At 35.2% G+C, this 18,393-nt stretch overlaps 1 long non-coding RNA gene across 1 annotated transcript; it reads left to right on the top strand.

Moving 5' to 3' along the window:
* The first annotated feature begins 8,591 nt into the window (after positions 1-8,591).
* On the top strand, positions 8,592-16,201 carry LOC111986961 (uncharacterized). Its single transcript, XR_010630287.1, has 3 exons — positions 8,592-9,058; positions 13,274-13,409; positions 16,129-16,201. It is a non-coding gene; the product is annotated as an uncharacterized LOC111986961 (long non-coding RNA).
* The last annotated feature ends 2,192 nt before the right edge of the window (positions 16,202-18,393 follow it).

Raw genomic sequence — 18,393 nt, 5'->3', positions numbered from 1 at the left:
TTTTGTTTTTGTTTTTGTTTTTGTTTTTTTTTTTTCAAAAATAATAAGGGCTCATGTGTGTAATCCTCGCCCTATGACCCACGGTGTCTCATGGGTACCAACTGCATAATAATGGGAATCACCACTAGTTGAACTCGAGACCTTGGCCTCAAGGGTGACGAATGCATCCAACCACTACGCCACACTTGCAAATGGTGACATAGAGTGGGTTTTATTTCTCTTTATTCGTACACTTTCAAAAGTAATGGGAAGACATCATGTACTCTTACAGCGTTGCAGTGGGCAATTTAAACTCTTATCGAGAAGCGATCCTCGATTTTCAAGCATAGAAGCGTTTGAGGAACTTCCCATTGATGGGGCCGATCCTTACACCATCATTATCAATCAACTTGTAGCCTCCAATGGGTAGACTTCTTGCACAACATAAGGTCCATCCCATTTTGAAGTGAACTTATTGCTTGTATGATGAGTTGTGATGATAGGTCTTTGAACGACGAGGACTAAGTCACCAACTTGGAATGATCGTGGTTTAACTCTTTTATTGAATGCGCTTGAAAGACGAGCTTGATAGCACTCAAGATGTTGTTGGGCACCCAAGACAGCTTTTAGAACACATGAAGGCCATTATGAGTTCTTAGTGATGCCTTTTGGCCTAACTAATGCTTCCTCGACCTTCTAATTGTTGATGAATTAGGTATTCAAGCCTTTTCTCAGGAAGTTTGTGCTAGTTTTCTTTGATGATATATTGGTATATAGCAAGTCATTGTCTAATCATATCCTCCATCTTAGGACTGTTTTGGAGATTTTAGCTACTAGTAAATTGTATGCCAAAATATCTAAATGCATGCTTGCTTGTAAAGAAATGGAGTACTTGGGACATGTCATCACTAGTGAAAGGGTACACACTGACTGTTGCCCAACGGTGGCCTATTCCCATGGATATTAAGTCCTTGAGAGGGTTCTTAGGTCTCAGTGGTTATTACAAAAAATTTGTTAAGGGGTATGGACAAATTGCAGCACCTTTGACAGTTTTATTGAAAAAAGATTCATTTTCATGGTCAGAAGAGGTTGAATTGGCTTTCCAGCAGCTCAAGGCAGATATGTTTCAACCACCTGTGTTGGCCTTGCCAAATTTTGAAAAAACATTTGTGGTAGAGTGTGATGCTTTAGGGAGAGGGATTGGTGCAGTCTTGATGCAGCAAGGCAGACCTATAGCCTTCCACAGTCAGGCTCTAAAGGGTAAGAATTTGGTTTTATCTACCTATGAGAAGGAATTATTGGCTTTAGTCACTGTTGTCAAGAGATGGAGGGCTTACTTGGTGGGAAGACCTTTTATTGTCAAGACTGATCAGTAAAGCTTGAAGTATTTGTTGGAGCAGAAAATTGGTACCCTAGCTCAGTAAAAGTGGTTTGCTAAATTGTTAGGGTATACTTTTGTGGTTGAATACAAGAAGGGGAAGGATAAATTGGTGGCAAATGCACTGTCTAGGAAGGTTGAAACTGAAGATTGTATACTTGATGGTGACTTAGGTTCTAATGATGGAGTTTTGTGCATGATCTCCTTTCCATCTCCAACTTGGTTAACTGACCTTAAAACCAGCTATGCCACGGATTAGCAAGTGCAAGACATTTTACAGGCCATTCATTCAAGGAAGGAAGTTCCAAAGGGGTATTCAGTGCAAAATGGACTACTCTTGTACAAGGGGAAGATTTATTTAGGTACTTGTGATGCTTTGAAGGCTGTTGTCCTGCAACAAGTTCATCACAGTCCCTTAGGGGGTCATTCAAGGTTTCTTAAGACTTTACATAGGGTTAAGAGGGACTTTTATTAGCCTGGGTTGAGAGAGGATGTGAGGAAGCATGTCAGAGAATATGAGACCTGCCGAAGACTTAAAATGAGACTTGTAATGTAGTTGGTCTATTACAACCACTTCCTATACCTAAAAAGCCTTGGCTTGATGTGTGAATGGATTTTGTTGAAGGCCTTCCTAAGTCACAGTCAAAGGACGTGGTTCTAGTGGTGGTGGACAGGCTTACCAAGTTTGTTCACTTTGTGCCATTATCCCACCCTTATACTGCTGCTAAAGTAGCCTCTCTTTATCTACAATATGTATTCAAGTTGCATGGTATGCAAGCTTCCATTGTGAGTGATAGGGATCCTGTGTTCACTTCCGTTTTTGGCAGGAGCTGATGAAATTGCAAGGGGTTCAGCTAGCTATGTCATCAGCTTACCATCCTCAATCAGATGGTCAAACTGAAATTGTTAACAAGAGCCTAGAGCCTTAAGAGCTTTTGCATTGATAGTGTGGATGTGCATTTGAGAACTAGACATCAAGTCATTGCCTTATTGAAGCACAATCTCTTGGCAGCTCAGGAAAGAATGAAATTAAATGCTGATAAGCATAGAATTGAGAGGGAGTTTGCAGTAGGTGATTGGGTTTATCTCAAGTTACAGCCTTATAAACAGAGGACTATGAGGCAGAAAAACTTGGGAAAATTGTCACCTAGATACTATGGCCCTTTTCAGATTTTGCAGAAGATTGGCCAGGTGTCGTACAAGTTGGATTTGCCACCAGAATCAAGGCTTCACCCTACCTTCCATGTTTCCTGTCTTAAGAGCAAGTTGGGATAGCATGTGGTTTCTATTCCTACCTTACCATGTGTAGATTCAGAAGGCATCATTAGTCCAGATCCTATAGCTGTTTTGTAGGAAAGGACTCATCAACTGAGACATAGGACCATCACTTAGGTTTTGGTTCAGTGGCAAGGGGAGAGTAAGGAAGATGCTACTTGGGAGAACTTGTATTTGCTTCAACGACAATTTCCTCACCTTCTGGGCAAGGTGCTTTAATGGGGCAGATATTGTTAGGAATGGTATTGCAGTGATATATTGTGGTGGTTTAGTATCAATTGTATAGGATTGCAGTGATATTCAATTGTATAAGATTTAGAGAGTTAGTAAGTGTGACAGTTAGAGAGTTAGTTAGTGAGTAAGTTGGTTAGTGGCAATTAGGCTGTTATTGACAACTAGAGTAGTTTTGCCAAGACGGAGGGTGTGTATAAAGGGAAGAAGATTGCTATTGTATGGGGAATTAAGCAATGAGAATGTTGTAGATTCAGTTCCAATTCTTTTTTCTTTTTTTCTTTCTCTCTTTCTCTCTTGGAGGACCAGCTGACCTCGAATACAACTAGATATATACAATTCTTGACTTCCATATATTTAGCAGTGGAATGCGCACATGGGTTTGTTTGATTCTTCATTCCACTTTTTTTTTTTTTTTTTTTTTTTTTTTTTTTTTTTTTTTTTTTTTAATTTGATTGTTTTTCTTTTTCTATTATAACTTATGTTCCGGTTTTTTTTTTTTCTTTTTCTGTAGAATCTGCGCTTCTCATTCATATATATATATATATATATATGAAAGTTCAATATGGGTATGAAACACCCTTGAACGTTTAGACCCCAAATTACAAAATTACCAATTCAAGCTTAATATCAAACGATTAGCGTGCGGAACATGAATATAAGCTAAACACAGAATTGATAAACAAACAAAGCCAAATATAAACACATCCACAACAGTAAATATAAGGCAAAGGTAAAGGGAAAGAAGATGCAAACACACGGACAACACATGATGTGTTATCGAAGAGGAAACCGAAGTCCTCGGCGTAAAACCTCTCCGCCGCCCTCCAAGCGGTCAAATAATCCACTAAAGAATGTAGTTGGGATACATGAACAGCAGAAGAACCTCCAAGCCTAATCTACCCAAGTACCTAAGCCCTCCAAGTTTCTTGCTCCAACGAGGTTACGCCGAACCTATTTCTTCTCTAGCATCCCGAATTCTGCTACTTGACCATAGCATCAACCAATGTATATTGGTTTCTTTCCAAACTGCTTCCCAAAGTACCAAATGGACCTTCTCACAGACGTGGGTGTGGTGAGACAAGGGATTGGTAAATGGCCTCTCAAGGGTATGACAATGGAGAGGAAGAGAGTAGAGGAATTTGTAGAGTCTCTTTAGATGAAGATTGAGGATGAATCAATCTTGTATTTCTCTAGGGTTTTCTCTCTCAAAATGATGGGTATAAGGGTGTATATATAGTAGGGTGAGAAGGGAATGCAAAACGTCAGTTTTTGCCAAACAGGGCAAGTTGGCGACTTGAACTCGCGGCTTGGCCAAGTCGCGAAATCAAGTCGCGACGTAACAGCCTGGCCAGACTGGAACTTTTGTCCTGTAGCGTGACAGCTGGCGCGACCCTTCAGCTTTCCAGTGTGCCTCTCACGTGACTGCATTCTGCGGCTTGCCAGTCGTGAACCACCCGCGAGTCCTAGTCGCGAGACTCTGTTTTTCTTGCACACTCTTGAGCTTTTCTTCACATCTTCTCACACACTACCCTTACAATTTTCCCACCTAAATACAGGGTTACTAAGTGCTAAATTACAAGCAAATTGATCACAGAATAAAGCCAATTAGATGGTTGATTAAATTCAACCTTACAATATATATTTATGCTTATATGTTTTATATCCTTTTGATTTGTGCTCTTAATAAAAAAGAAAAGAAAAGAAAAGAAAATTGAAGTGCCCATACACAATTTTTTAATAAAAAAATGTTCTACCTTTTGTTTTATTTAATAGGAAGAAAATTGTAAATTTATACCAACTTTACTTTATATCCTCTTGTTAGGACGCATATGAATCATGTTAGGAACATATGTCATCTAGAATTGGCTAATCTTTTGACAAAACGCACTTTACTTGTAATTGAGTAGATCTAGGATGTGTTTAATACTTCAAGGAATAAGAGTTCAAGTCCAAGTGTTAAAGCCATGCAAATCTATCCAAGAATTAAGTGAAGAAGTGCTGGATTTTAAAACTTGACAAATAGCATCTATCGAGGTTTAAAAGGGATCTCCAGCCCGATGCTCGATAGCTACTCGATAGATAACCTATCTATCGAGATTTACAAAAATCAGTTATTCAGATCTGATTTCACACAAATCCGTGATACTTGTTTAGAATTTCTTTTCTCATAACCCTAAACATATATAAATATTATTTTAAGAGGTGTCACAGATGAGGCAAGTGAGTGCAACTTAATGCAAAGATTTTTCACAAGCATATTGTGACCGGATACATATGCCCTAGTTCATCTTTCTGTTGAAAAAGCTGTTGCGTTTGTACGCCGTAGGGTTTTGTAATCAAAGAATTTCGTTATCTTCATTGTGTTGATGTTGATGAACTGAAGAACTTTGCAGCCAATATCATTCTCAAGTTGGTGTGTTAGTCACGAACTTGAATCCGTGCATCGATTGGTTAGTCACGTACTAGGAGCCGATCATTGAAAAGGATTTTCACTACAGAATAAGTCCAATTGGGTATTAGGGTAAGGGTTCAATTATATGTTGGCATAAGGTACTGAGATTCCTTTACTTGTAATCGCTTGTTGTGATAATAGTGAATTCTTGGGAGTGGTGACCTTAAATTCATCAAGTGGGGGTTTTTTGCCTTGGAGGTTTTCCTATTTGTAAACAAATCACCGTGTCAACTTTATTTTCCGTTACGTATTAACTTAGTTGGTGGTTTGTTTATACTATCATGCGTATTGCATGTTAATCAAATTAATTAATTAACTTGGTTAATTAATTGGTTAATTCATCACAAGGGGTCAATACTTTCCTAGCCTATCACCTCTCATTTTTCTTCTTAATTAAAGAAATGAGTTTCCCATCTCTCCCAATCACATACATATGAGAAAAACCTAAATCTCTTCTATCCTCCTACTTTTCTATCTCTTCCCCATTTTCTATCCTTTAACTTTTTCACTCCTTCAACCAAACGGATCCTAAGTGTTTTATAAGTATTAAAATGTAACTATAAAGTTTTAATAATAGAACTTTTGTACAATAGTGTTTTAAGGGAAAATATTTTTTTTGGATTTTGAGTGTGTCATTTTCTAATGAATTGTGCTTAAAAATTATATTAACTTTATAAGGTTTGGGCAATAAATTATAGATTTTTTTTTTCCATAAAAAAATTATAGATTTTTTTTCTTTTCTTTTTTGATATTAAAGATAGAAATTTCATTAAAAGGTAAAAGTAAGGAAAGAACCTTCTACGCAAGAGAGTAAACACTACAAACACAGGGTCTCTAGGATAGAGCCAGACATTATAAATTTTTTTTCTCTGAAGTCTTGAACATTATTTAAAAGAGCTTTAAAGATTCCTTTCTTTCCCTTTCCCAAACACCTTTTTCTTATCTTTCAAAAATGTAACACTAGAGAATTCTCAAAGCTGCTTTATGGCCTAAAAGTCATTATCGCTAGGCACTTATAAGTTATAACTTTGGTACTAATCTTCCATACGAGTGAGTAGGCACAATATGCCGAGAAAAACCAGCATGGATGGTGCACTAGATCGAATCGATTTTTGTTCTGAGAGCATGGCTCGTCGTTTTTGTGGTGATTGGTATTCTTGGTAACTGGAAACTAGCTAAAGGAGATAATAATCCTAGTATGTTTAGCCATGAATTAATACTCAACTCGGTCAGCCAATTTTGTTTTCTCTTTCTCTTTCTTTTCTTTCCTTTTCTTTTCTTTTTCTCTTTTTCCCCACTCACCTTTCTTAATGACTAGTTTTTGTACTTTGCTTGGTTGGAATAATTTGTTGCCTCAGCAAATGTAGAGGCAGAAATTTTCAGAATCACAATACAATAGAATTTTGTTGTTTTATTTTATTTTTATAGATATAATTTTTTGGAATAATTCGATGTATATGTTGGGGTAAATTATTGGTTGTCAGTGGAATTAGATGGCGCATCTCACCTAATGTACCCAGATTTCATTTATGTTCCCTCTTCTGACACCATATTGGTCTGTTTGATAAACACGGGGTCTGGAATACCCTTCATTTCCGCCTTGGAATTACGTCCATTAAGCAAGTCCATGTATCCGATTGACTCCGGAGCACAATTTAGTTCATGGCGATATGACTTGGGTACCTTAAGTGATGGAGAATTTGTCAGGTAAATCAGCTATAGATTTTATTTATTTTTAGCTATAATTTTGTTTCGTGAGCATTAGTAATAGATTACCTAAAGTAGGTAAGGGGTGAAAATGGATAATCAAAACAAGATTAAAAAATACACCCAAAATCTACTCGCATCAGCTTAACTATTTTCCTTCAAAGATGGGTTTTAGCTACAGTTACTCCCTATAGTTAGGAGAAAAAATTTAATAGATGCCTTAAGGGCATTAATTCAGAAAATATTTTTAAAAACTTTTATGAGAAAAGAAAAAAAGTAACTAAGGATATGTTCGGTAACTGTTTTTTCCTCTTATTTTCTGTTTTCAAAAATAATTTTCTATTTTTGAGACTAAAAAACTTGTTTGACAATTCAAAATGGATAGAAAACAAAAATTGTTCTCAAAACTCAGTTTGTGAAAGAAACTAAAAACATGCAAAAGATTGTTTTCAGTTTCTAATTTTCAAAAGTCAATAAAAACACACATTTGATTTAATGAATCTGTCTCATTTAATGAGTTAACATTAGAGTTCAAATATTAGTAACAACATATTTTAATATATTTTTTTTTTCAAAAAACTATTTTTTAAAAAATTTCAACTAACCAAAAATGTTTTTGATTAAAGAAAAAAACAAGAATTTTTTTTTTTATATTCCCAAAAATAAGTTTTTGAAAATGAAAAATAAAAATTGTTACCAAACATAACCTAACTTTTTTGACAATTTTTTATATTTTTCACAAAAGTGGTATTAAAACGTTTCTAAAATAATCCATTAACAAAACACTCTAAGGGCACCCGTTAATCGAACCTTATTTAGGAAGTATTATTTATTCCCTAAATATTTGTTTATTTTGATAACTATAAAGTTAGTGTTTTAAAGAGTGAAAGGAATAATAAAAAAAATTAATAAAGAAATAATAATTAAATAAAATAAGATTTGAAATAAGGAATTTGATCAATATGGGTGAAAAGAAAAAAAAAATCATTAATTAAAACAGGAAAAATAGGCTCTTATCCTAAAATGCAATTTTTTTTTTCTTATTAACATGCTATACCAATGCTTTATAGGTCCAATTTGAATAAGCTATAGCTTTTTATTTTTTCTGTTTTTTATTTTTTTTTATTAAAGGAAAAAGTTAATGAATGCTTTAAGGACATTGGTTTTAAAAATATATTTAAAAACTTTTTATGAGAAAAAAAAATTAAATAATTTTTTTTGAAAGCTTCTTAAATTTCTCTTGAAAGTGATGTTAAAATTTTCTTAAAATGATTTATTAAGAATTGTTCTATGAGCACATGTTAACAAACCACCGCACACCCTTGGTGTGATGGTCACTTCATAAGTATAAGTGTTTGTGAGATATGGGAGATAAAGGCCCGGATTCAAGTCTCTAGGAAGAAGTTTTACACACATTTACACTTAAATTAGGTTAAAGTAGAATTTCTATCTTATAAAAAATAAAAAGCACATGTTAACAAGATCTTTTTTCTAATCATATACTTATGTCCGGGAAATTGTAATGTGACTGAGATTTTTCTGTCCAAGGTACGAGGAAGATGTATATGATCGCCTCTGGTATATTTATGGTACACTTAATTATAACTCGGTGTGAATCAATACCTCCTCAGTTATTGACGTGCACGACAGCAATGATGGTTATAAACTTCCAGCACAGGTGTTAAGAACCGCAGTCCAAGCCAGTGGAGCTTACAATAATACCTTGAGTTATCCCTTTTCTGGAATCTCTCATAGTAGATGGCATGTTTGCTTTCACTTCGCTGAAATTGCTGAACTTACGCAAGGCAAGAAAAGAGAAATCATTATTTCTTTGAATCGGGGGGACTATACCTCTAAACCGATAACTCTTGAATACTTAACGCCTTTGCCCATATGTCCAAATCGAACATTCGAATCGCCGTTTCATTTTTCTATTGATGCAACAATGGAGTCCGACCTTCCTCCCATCCTAAACGCGTTTGAGCTTTACAGTGTAGCTCCTCTCCCGTCTAAACCAACTGACCACGGAGACGGTATGTTCTTTTATCTATTTATTGTTTTTTTTTTTTTTTTTTTTCCAACCAAATACTGCTGTTATATAATATTGTTTTGAGCTAGACAGAACAACAATTGAAGCATTGAGGGCTACATAACATGAGCGGACAAATGATTTAGTGTTTGTTGTTAAATCTTCTACTAATAGCGATAAGATTGTAGCGGGTGAATTAAAAAAAAAAAAAAAATTTATTGTTTAGAATTTAGGAGAAAATGCTATTTTGATCTTTATATATTGGGAGTAACCTTCTATTTGGTTTCTATATTTTAATAATAATCAATTTAATTCTTATTATTTCAACTTACAGTCAATTTAGTTATTTTTAATAACTCACTAAATAGATTTTTTTTTTTTTTTTTTTTGGGTATAAACATTCGCAACTTTTCTTGCAGTTTCTTATACTTTTTTAGCAACCATACACAAAAACAGAAAAATCAAATGTACACAAAATCCAACCCTTGAAAACTCTAAATACCAAACCCAAGGATCTATAATTTAACCCCAAAACCTCATTTCCCAAACCCTAACAACCAAAAGAAACCCAATCCCTAAACCCATATAGAACCCGAATAAGAATTGAAAAATAAAATGCAGGCAGATACCAATTGTGGTGGCATCAATCACTGCCATCTGTGGCCTCTTTGCTCGTGGTGTTTACCCTTCATGGAACCCAAGAGATGAGAGGCAGAGAATCCAAGAGAGCAGAGAGAAGAACCACTGCAATGGTGACTTGTACCATGGCCTGGTGGTTGTAGCTGTGTTCAGCCATGGAGGTGGGTTGGGGTTGTGGACAATTGTTTAGAATTGGGTCCAAATCTAGGTTTCTCTTAGTTGATGGGTCCATATTTGGGTTCGTCTTAATTGTTGGGTCCTACTTTACGATGAGCCACTAGAGCTGAAAGTCCTGATATCAACCTACGTTGCGAACGTCTTAGTTGCTAGAACCTCTATCGTGGATGTGCATGCTACCAAACCGATCGATTGAGCCTTCTTTGGAGGGAAGTTGCTTCTCTCTACAATATTCTCACTGCAAGGAACCGAACGCCCAAGCTCCTCTAGCTTTGCTTGGATGCATTTAAAAATTAACAATAATTAGATGCATATTAGATCTATGCATAAGTTGAATTACATAAGACGTGTATATGTTGTGGTAACAATAATTAGATGCATAACATTTCTTGAAGTTACAAAAAGGAATAACTTGAACCCAACTATCTATATAATATATAAAAACAAAAATGATTCACATACCATTGCCTAAGAGAAGCATGGTAAAACAACCTAACTTTAAATATATATATATATATATATATAACTACTTAAATTGACCAAGGATTTAAAAAAAATCATGCAATTCAAAGAAACTAGAATAAAAAAAACATTTTAGACTCAAAATCTAGAAGGAAACAAAACAAATAAATAAAAAATTTGTAAACAGAGAGAAGAGAGAGAACATGTGTAAATGTTGTGTTTCTGAAGTTGAGCGAAGTAGTTCAAAACCAGTAGAAGTACAAATCGCATCTCAGGAGGTAAAGATCAGAAGCCCGTTCTCCAAATTAAGAGCAACTAATTAACCTATAGACCAAATGAACCTATGGTTGTATAGTATAAGAAACTAAGAATACCTTATATCTAAGGGTGTGCATGAATTTCCTAAAAGAACATAGATTTGTGTCGTCCAAAGAATCAAGGAGGCCTACACTTCAGGCACTTTGATGTCGCGGAAGCCTAAAGAAAGCACATATGATGTTTTCTTTAACAAAGTAGAAACTAAACTGTTAGTTTCTGACAGTAAACTGTAAATCCACTAGGGGTTCATTGAATTCACAAGGTGACAGATCTAGAATCTACCAGAGAAAAAAGTAGACTAAGTAATAATTTGAATTGACTTTGCATGCTACAATACATTTAAATAGTAAAAAGATAACTTAGGGTGACTAGAAAACCTAAGGCGGCTTGGAAAACCAAGGGCAACTAGGAAAGCCCCTAGATAAGCCTAATTCGCACTAATCACGAGATTAGGTGGCAAAATACTGAATTTTACCAAAAAATGGCAAAATTGAATTAAATGAAAATTATAAACTATGGACCTTAAGGGTCGTCGTAAAACAAGTAAGACCTTATTCGCAAAAGTTATTAAAGGAACAAATATTACTAAAAATAGCAAAATTGCTTGCGCCTTTCCAAGAAGGCTAGCAAAACTTTTGGAGCAGGTTTGGTTCCTCTCAAAGATAGTACTCATATAGGTTAGCAACATTGAGGAAGAAGAAATATTCATGTCTAATGGGAGTCCAACCACATAAGCATTGTTGTTAATCTTCTTAGTAATCTGAAATGGCCTATACTTCTTGTCTTTTAATTTGTTCTAGGTACCAATAGGAAATCTCTCCTTTCGAAGGTAGACCAACACTAAATTTTTGACATTGAAGATCTTCTCACATCTCTTCTTATCTACAACTTCCTTGTGCTTGGCATTAGAAACTTTAAGTTTTTGCCTCACCTCCTCTTATGCATAGCTTGAATACGGTCAACTATATTTTCTATAGCTTGACTCACTTCGGGAAATTTCTGACTAATCGATATGGGGGTACCCAAAAGGGATGATCGACCCCAAAAAGGAAGATCGACCTTGAAAGGGATGACTGACTCCAAAAGGGAGATCGACCCTAAAAGGGATGACTGACTCCAAAATGGATGATCGACCCGTGGGCTGAAAAATTAGGCAAATCCCCGATCCTGACAACCCTTCCCCTTAGGGTTTCCACGGGCCTTGCGTGGGGCCCACTCACACATCCTTACATGGAAATACTTGCACATCATGACCAAAGGCCCTACCACGCAATCAAATCTCTTAAATATGGAAAGGTGATCCTAAGTATCTTGGAACCCTTCTCTCTACATGCAAACTCCCCCGTATCAAGGGATTCAAGTCAGCTCTCTACCATTATATAAACTACAAACCTTACCCTTCTTGAGGTATATGAATTCTCCCTAACTCTTGTACACTTGAGTTTTTGGAGATTCTTCTATCACTGAATTAACTTTCGAAGAGTCTTTGGCTGGTACTCCACCGGTGCCCTTTGATTGGTTCTTCTCTTTTGTTCTTCAGGTACACCCATTAGCACGTGTGTGGACGATCAACTCACTAACGATTTTTGTGCATCATCAAGATGCATATTAGATCTATGCATAAGCTGAATTACATAAGATGTGTCTATGTTGTAGTAACGATGATTAGATGCTTCCCCTGGGCATTTATCTTACATTGTGAAATATGCAATTTTTCCTCAAAAGTATTTACAAGTTTTGTAAGAAGTTGGCTGCAAGATCACATTGTGTTCTTCATTCCTCTTTGATAACATTTGGCGAATTAGAAATTAAACGATCTTTGCAAATTACATACCTGACCCCAGAAAAGATGCAGATGCAATCAATATATAGATCATTTTCTGAACATGCTTTAGTCCGATCCTCTCAGATTGCAAGGCCAACCTTGAAATGGACTCCTACCCAAACTAGTTAGATTAAAATCAAACGAGTTATGTGATGTTATTTTTGCTCATTCAAATCTCTCCACTCCCTCGGATCCGACCCTTGGAGAGTCCCAAGCTGCTCTTCAAGCCGTCAAGCCAGCAGTTTTTCACAATAATTCCTATGTTCTTTTCAAGGGATATTCCTAAGGGTTTATTGAAGCTCTGCAGTATGTTCAATTGTTCACTCAACCCCTCCCTGATTCCTTGCTCCGCCTCTCTTGAAAATCAAGGCTGCTCTTTGTTCTATTATTTGTCGGGGAATTCTTTTTGTCTTTATTTTTTTAGGGACGTAAATTTCTCTTCTCACAATTTGGCTCGCTGGGCTGTTTTCTATAATTGGGATGGAACCATTTCCATCTCCTTTCTTCTTCCAAGAGTTATTTCCCCTAAAGATTAAAATGGGTTGCAACCATTCTCTTGTTTCTATCTATATATCTATCTTTATTCACAAAAAACAAAAATAAAAACTCCTTGCCACTCAATAATCATATAGTTGTGCTATTTACTTCAGAAGGAAAGATGTTTTGAGTCTTTTGACATTTAACTGTTTTTCCCCCCTTTGTTGATATCATATTGTATAACAAATAACCACAATCTCTCCTTTCAGTCTTTTATTTTGAATGATTATATTCTCAAATAATAATTCTTGTAAACAACAGTTACTGCAATCATGGACATCAAACGAACGTTCAGGATCTCTAGAGACGATTGGCAAGGAGATCCATGTGTTCCACATAAATATTTATGGAATGGTTTGACTTGCAGTTCAGATAGTACTCCAAGGATCATTACACTGTGAGTGCACTTCCAAAACACGTTAAACCAATGAAATTAAGTTCATTAATATATTTATTTCTAAACCAAAAAAGTTTCTCGAATATAAATCCATTACAAAAATTGGACCATCACAAAAACTGATAGTATCACATTTCAAAAGAACTGTTAATTCCTCCTCAAGGAAAAAGAACTGTTAATTCTGACGGTTGGTTAAGGGTGGTTGGTATCGCAGCCATCTCTTTTACGTTTGAAGAGGAAATCATGCTCTTGTATCATGAGTTGAAGAAGTATCATGTACATGTATCTTGAGTTTTGCAGATTGTATTAGTCACATTTGATTTTTATACTTAGGTTGTTAGAAGTGGTAGTAATTTGTTATTTAAGTAGTTGAGGTAGTTTTGTTTAGATTGGACATATAGCTCACAGTATATACAAGTATAAGAGCACCCACAGTAGATGTGGGATATGTGCCAAATGCTAAATATTTGGCACATATCCCACACCAAACCCAAATTGAGCCCCTTAGCAGATGTGGGAAATCTTATATCTTTTGCAATATTGAACAGTACCGTGGCAAATTTGCCACGGTACGGAATGGTGTGGTAAAATTTTTTTTCTTTTTTTATTCCTCTCTCTCATCTCTCTGTGGCTGTTGGTGAGTTGGTGTGTTGGTGTGTTGTAATAAATATTATTTTAATGTGTAGTAAATATTATTTTAATGTATAGAATTGAATTATAAAACATCTGATAAATAGGATGTTGTAAAATGACGTGGTAAAATAATAAAGTAAGCCTTTAATGTGGTAAAATGGCATAATTTTTAGAACATCTGCTACGGATGCTCTAAGCTTCAGTTCAGCAATGCAAAGAAACGGATAACCTTTCTTCATCTTTATTTTCTTTCTTGCTTTTCTCTAGATTTTCGGTCATCAGTCATCTCTATCAACAATTTAACATGGTATCAAAGCTACCTTAATATCCAACCATGGCTTCTTTATCTACTAACTCTACCATTAATTCAAATCAATTATCACCGGCCAGCTTCACAGCGAACACCTATGCTGTCACTCTCGAATATCTGATCTCTGTCAAATTGGATCAGAATAACTATGTTTATAAGGAAATTTTCAAATACATAACTTCTCAAGGCATGCTCATTGCTGAGCATTGTGTTGTGTCAATCTAGTCTTATGTGAATTAAGAAAATCAATTAGCAACTTTATTCAATCTCCAAAAAAAAGATTATTACTAAAATTACCAAGCCAAGATATCAATCACATATAAGCACAAAAAATTTATGTAGAAAACCTATTTCTCCTTGAAGGGAAAAACCATTCGACACACTCCCAAAAAATCCACTATTATAAAATCAATTACAATATTCTCTTAGGTTTATGAGTAACTTGAGATTCACACCAAATGCGATAATATTTCTATCTGAAAAATAATAGAAACTCACTTAAGATCTCCACTCACTCTGGATACAACTCTTTGTGGTTGTAGTATCTAAAAAAACCTTGTTTTGGAGAAAACCCCAATTTTTCTCCCCTTGTGTATGTCTCATAGTTAAAGAAAATCTCCTTGTTTTCTTTGCTCTTATACATACATTTGCCTCTTTCTTTTTCTCTCTTCATTGCAATAATCCAAACTCTACAAATTATCCTTAATTTGTGATATTAAGAGAGAGAAGAAATGCAATAACCAAATAATTGGTTTATTCTTTAAGAAATCTCAATTGATGGTTACATGCGCTATTTATAGAACTCAAACTCCTATTGGCCATACATGGCTCAATCCTAGCTATTGGCTACCTAATTAAGCATGTGCTCTATATAACCAATTAACCCAAGTGATTATATATGGTGTTACATGTGCCATCAGCTCTAACTAACTCTATCCTAATCCCAACATGTGTAACTAACTAACTCAATCCTGTCTATTCTACTTGGATAATTATCAATTGAAGGGATATAACTGTTGACGATGACAAGGCTAAATGCACCGCTTCATTAAGTCTGAAGACCAAAGTTGATCAAACGCATTGTTTCATTAACTCTAAAGACCAAAACACGTTGTTTCGTTAAAGCTAGTACGTAATAGATATGTAAATGTTGCTCAAACGGTGTCGTGTTGTCGAATCAAAAGTCTGTTAGTTGTAAGAGAGTTTCTTATATTGTTAGTAATCTGTCATGTAAGTAGTTGAGGTAGTTTTGCATAACTCAAAGTAAAATACGTGTAATCTCCAGTTCAGTAATGCAAGAATACAGATACATGTCTTTTTTCATCTTTGTTTTCCCTCTAGCTTTTCTCTCGGTTTTTGCTCATCTGATCCTCTCTCAAAAACTTAACGGCCCCAACACATGCCCAAATGTTTTTATATGTGCATATATATTACAAATTCTAATTCTTGAATTTGAAATTCTTATAAGTTAGATATTTAAATGCGATACAACTTTTTGGGTAGGATACACAATTTGCTTGAAGTTGTCTTTGCAGAAATTTTACTGGGAACAAGCTTAAGATAAATTACGCTCCCCTTTTCTTTTATTTTTTCTTTTTTTATTCATATGCAAACAAAAATGAATTTCTCTGGTGCTTTTTGCAATTTCACTGCACTCGTTTCATTTTGGTGGAATATTCACAATCCCTTTTGTGTGTGGGTGGTGTGTGTGTGAATTTATAAATTCTCTTTATGGTAACGACACCAGCTCTTTCTTCTTTCATAAATTACAAGCAGGAATTTGAGTTCAAGCAACTTGACAGGGAAGATAGTGACTTCATTCTCCGACCTCACAGCACTGCAGTACTTGTAAGTAATAAGTAAATATGGGATTTTATTTTAGCATTGAGTTCCGCTCAGTGCACGTGTGATTATTAAATTCAACGTCAAGGAAAAGTTAGAAAAACTAGTCTTTGATCAACAAAGTTATTTACCAAAAAAGATCAACAAAGAGATGAATTCCCTTTTTTTTTTCTCTCTCGCTCGCTCAGTGGGCCGAAATCAATTCACTTTTAACATGTATAAGTGTTCAAGCGATGTCTTAAACTGCCTAAAAACTGTTAAATGTTATATTCAAGTCCAAGAACCATTCCCTCAAAAAAAAAAAAAAAAAAAAAAAAAAAAAACAATAAAAAGAAAAGGACTTAAGTAAAGTAGTATGGAATCTGTCGATTATAGTAGTATTATTGCTAAACCTTCTTTCCATTTATCATTGATGATCAGTCTATATACACTATTATGGTTTTCAAATCCGGACCGTTCAATAAACCGTAAAAAAGAAAAGTTTAAGGTTTTTGAGTTCCAACCGAGATCAAATCGAAATTAAACCGTAATAATGTCATAATTAATTTAATAATTATTTAAAACATAATAAATAGATTAAATTAGTAAAAATTGAAAAAAAATTAAGAAAATTGAATAAAAAATCCAAATAAATATAGAGATCTTATAGACATTTCACAATAAATTAATTTATGAAACCCAAAAAAAAGTTAATAGACATTTTCCCATGAAATTAATTAATTATATATACAAATGTGGGGCCCGTGGGCCTGATAGCCTCGGCCCATCGTGTAGCAGGCCCAAGGCCCATGCCGAGGAGCACAGACCATTCAAGGCTAAATTGGGGAAAGCCTCTTTTCCCAATCCGCGCCGAGGACCTCCTTGTCCTCAGCCTGACAAGGATGATTTTTGGGAAAGACTAACCCCAAAGTAAGCTGTCACCCTCGCATTTAATGCACTCAACTAACCCCCCTGGCCGCATTAATGGGGAGGCAACCCCTTGGCAGGATAACGTTGATCAGAGTGAACCACTTGAGTACTGATAAGGCCTCTGATGGGACGGACGGCCAGAAGAAAAGCAAATAGATGATCAACAGATGGAAGAAGGAGATAGGAAGATGAAAACTATATAAGAAAAGCAAGTAAAGTAAAATGGGGGGGAAAAAAAGAGAGAACAAAAAGGTCTCCTCGGCCACAGGCCGAGGAGCATCCCCCCATTTGTAAAAAAACTCTTAGTATTTTTTTTATAAGGAAAGTTCATGCATGGTGATCGACGGCCAGCGCCTAAACCTTTAACCCACTCTCTATAAATTTATTGTTTGGGCTGGATTGGGCTGAAAACCCATTCATATTCAGGGTCAATCCAAATTGAGTCCTTACAAATACGAATATCACAAATAAATAGCTTTAAGAGCAAGGTTAGAATTATCGCACAAAGTTATATAATCGTGTATGGTTGTTGTCATTGAAGATTGATTCGCACCTTCAGAACCAATGAACTCAATGCAAATGGATTTCTAGACAGTTCAATCACAAGATTAAAATATAGCATGCCTCTTATATTGATGCAATGATGCACTTCAAAATTAGAAGAGACTCTCGAGAAAAAAAAAAAAAAAAAACCATTCTTGGTCGCTTTTCCTTGCCAAAAAATGACAAAGGTAGCAATTTTAGATTCCAACAATGCTACAACATACCAAATGTTATTTATTTTTTTTCTTGTTAAGATCATATACTGTGATTAGGGCAATATCATTTCTTTAATTACTAAATAATAATATTACTTTTATTATACACAAATTACAATTTATCATATTATTGGTTATTGGAAAAATACAATGAAATTTGTTATACACTCTGATCAGCTTTTTGGAGGTGATGGAGATGACCACTCGTGTGTAGAAAAATAAGAAAGAAAAGGTTTTATTTTATTTTTTTAATTTTTGTGTGGTTAAACCTGGTAGTGTCGTCGTGATTCGGGAAGCAGGCTAAGCAAGTAACGAGCTGAAAGCCCGAGGCCCTAAATCATTAGTAATAAACGGCTAAAAAGCCCATATATAAGACCCCAGCCCATTAAAGCAATGCTGGAGAAGAGAGAAAAGAATGGGCTGTAGGAAAATCAGGCTGGATTACTATCCTTATAAAAGCTTAGAAAAAGTGCTTCCGACACACATCAACAAATTGCTTATCTTTCGGTCAACAATTGCTTATCAAAAACAA

Source organism: Quercus suber, unplaced genomic scaffold (assembly GCF_002906115.3).
Source record: "Quercus suber isolate HL8 unplaced genomic scaffold, Cork oak 2.0 scaffold_146, whole genome shotgun sequence".
In the NCBI taxonomy this organism is placed as follows: domain Eukaryota; kingdom Viridiplantae; phylum Streptophyta; class Magnoliopsida; order Fagales; family Fagaceae; genus Quercus; species Quercus suber.
The sequence above is the reverse complement of the archived record's forward strand: the minus strand, read 5'-3'. Positions and strand labels throughout refer to the sequence as shown.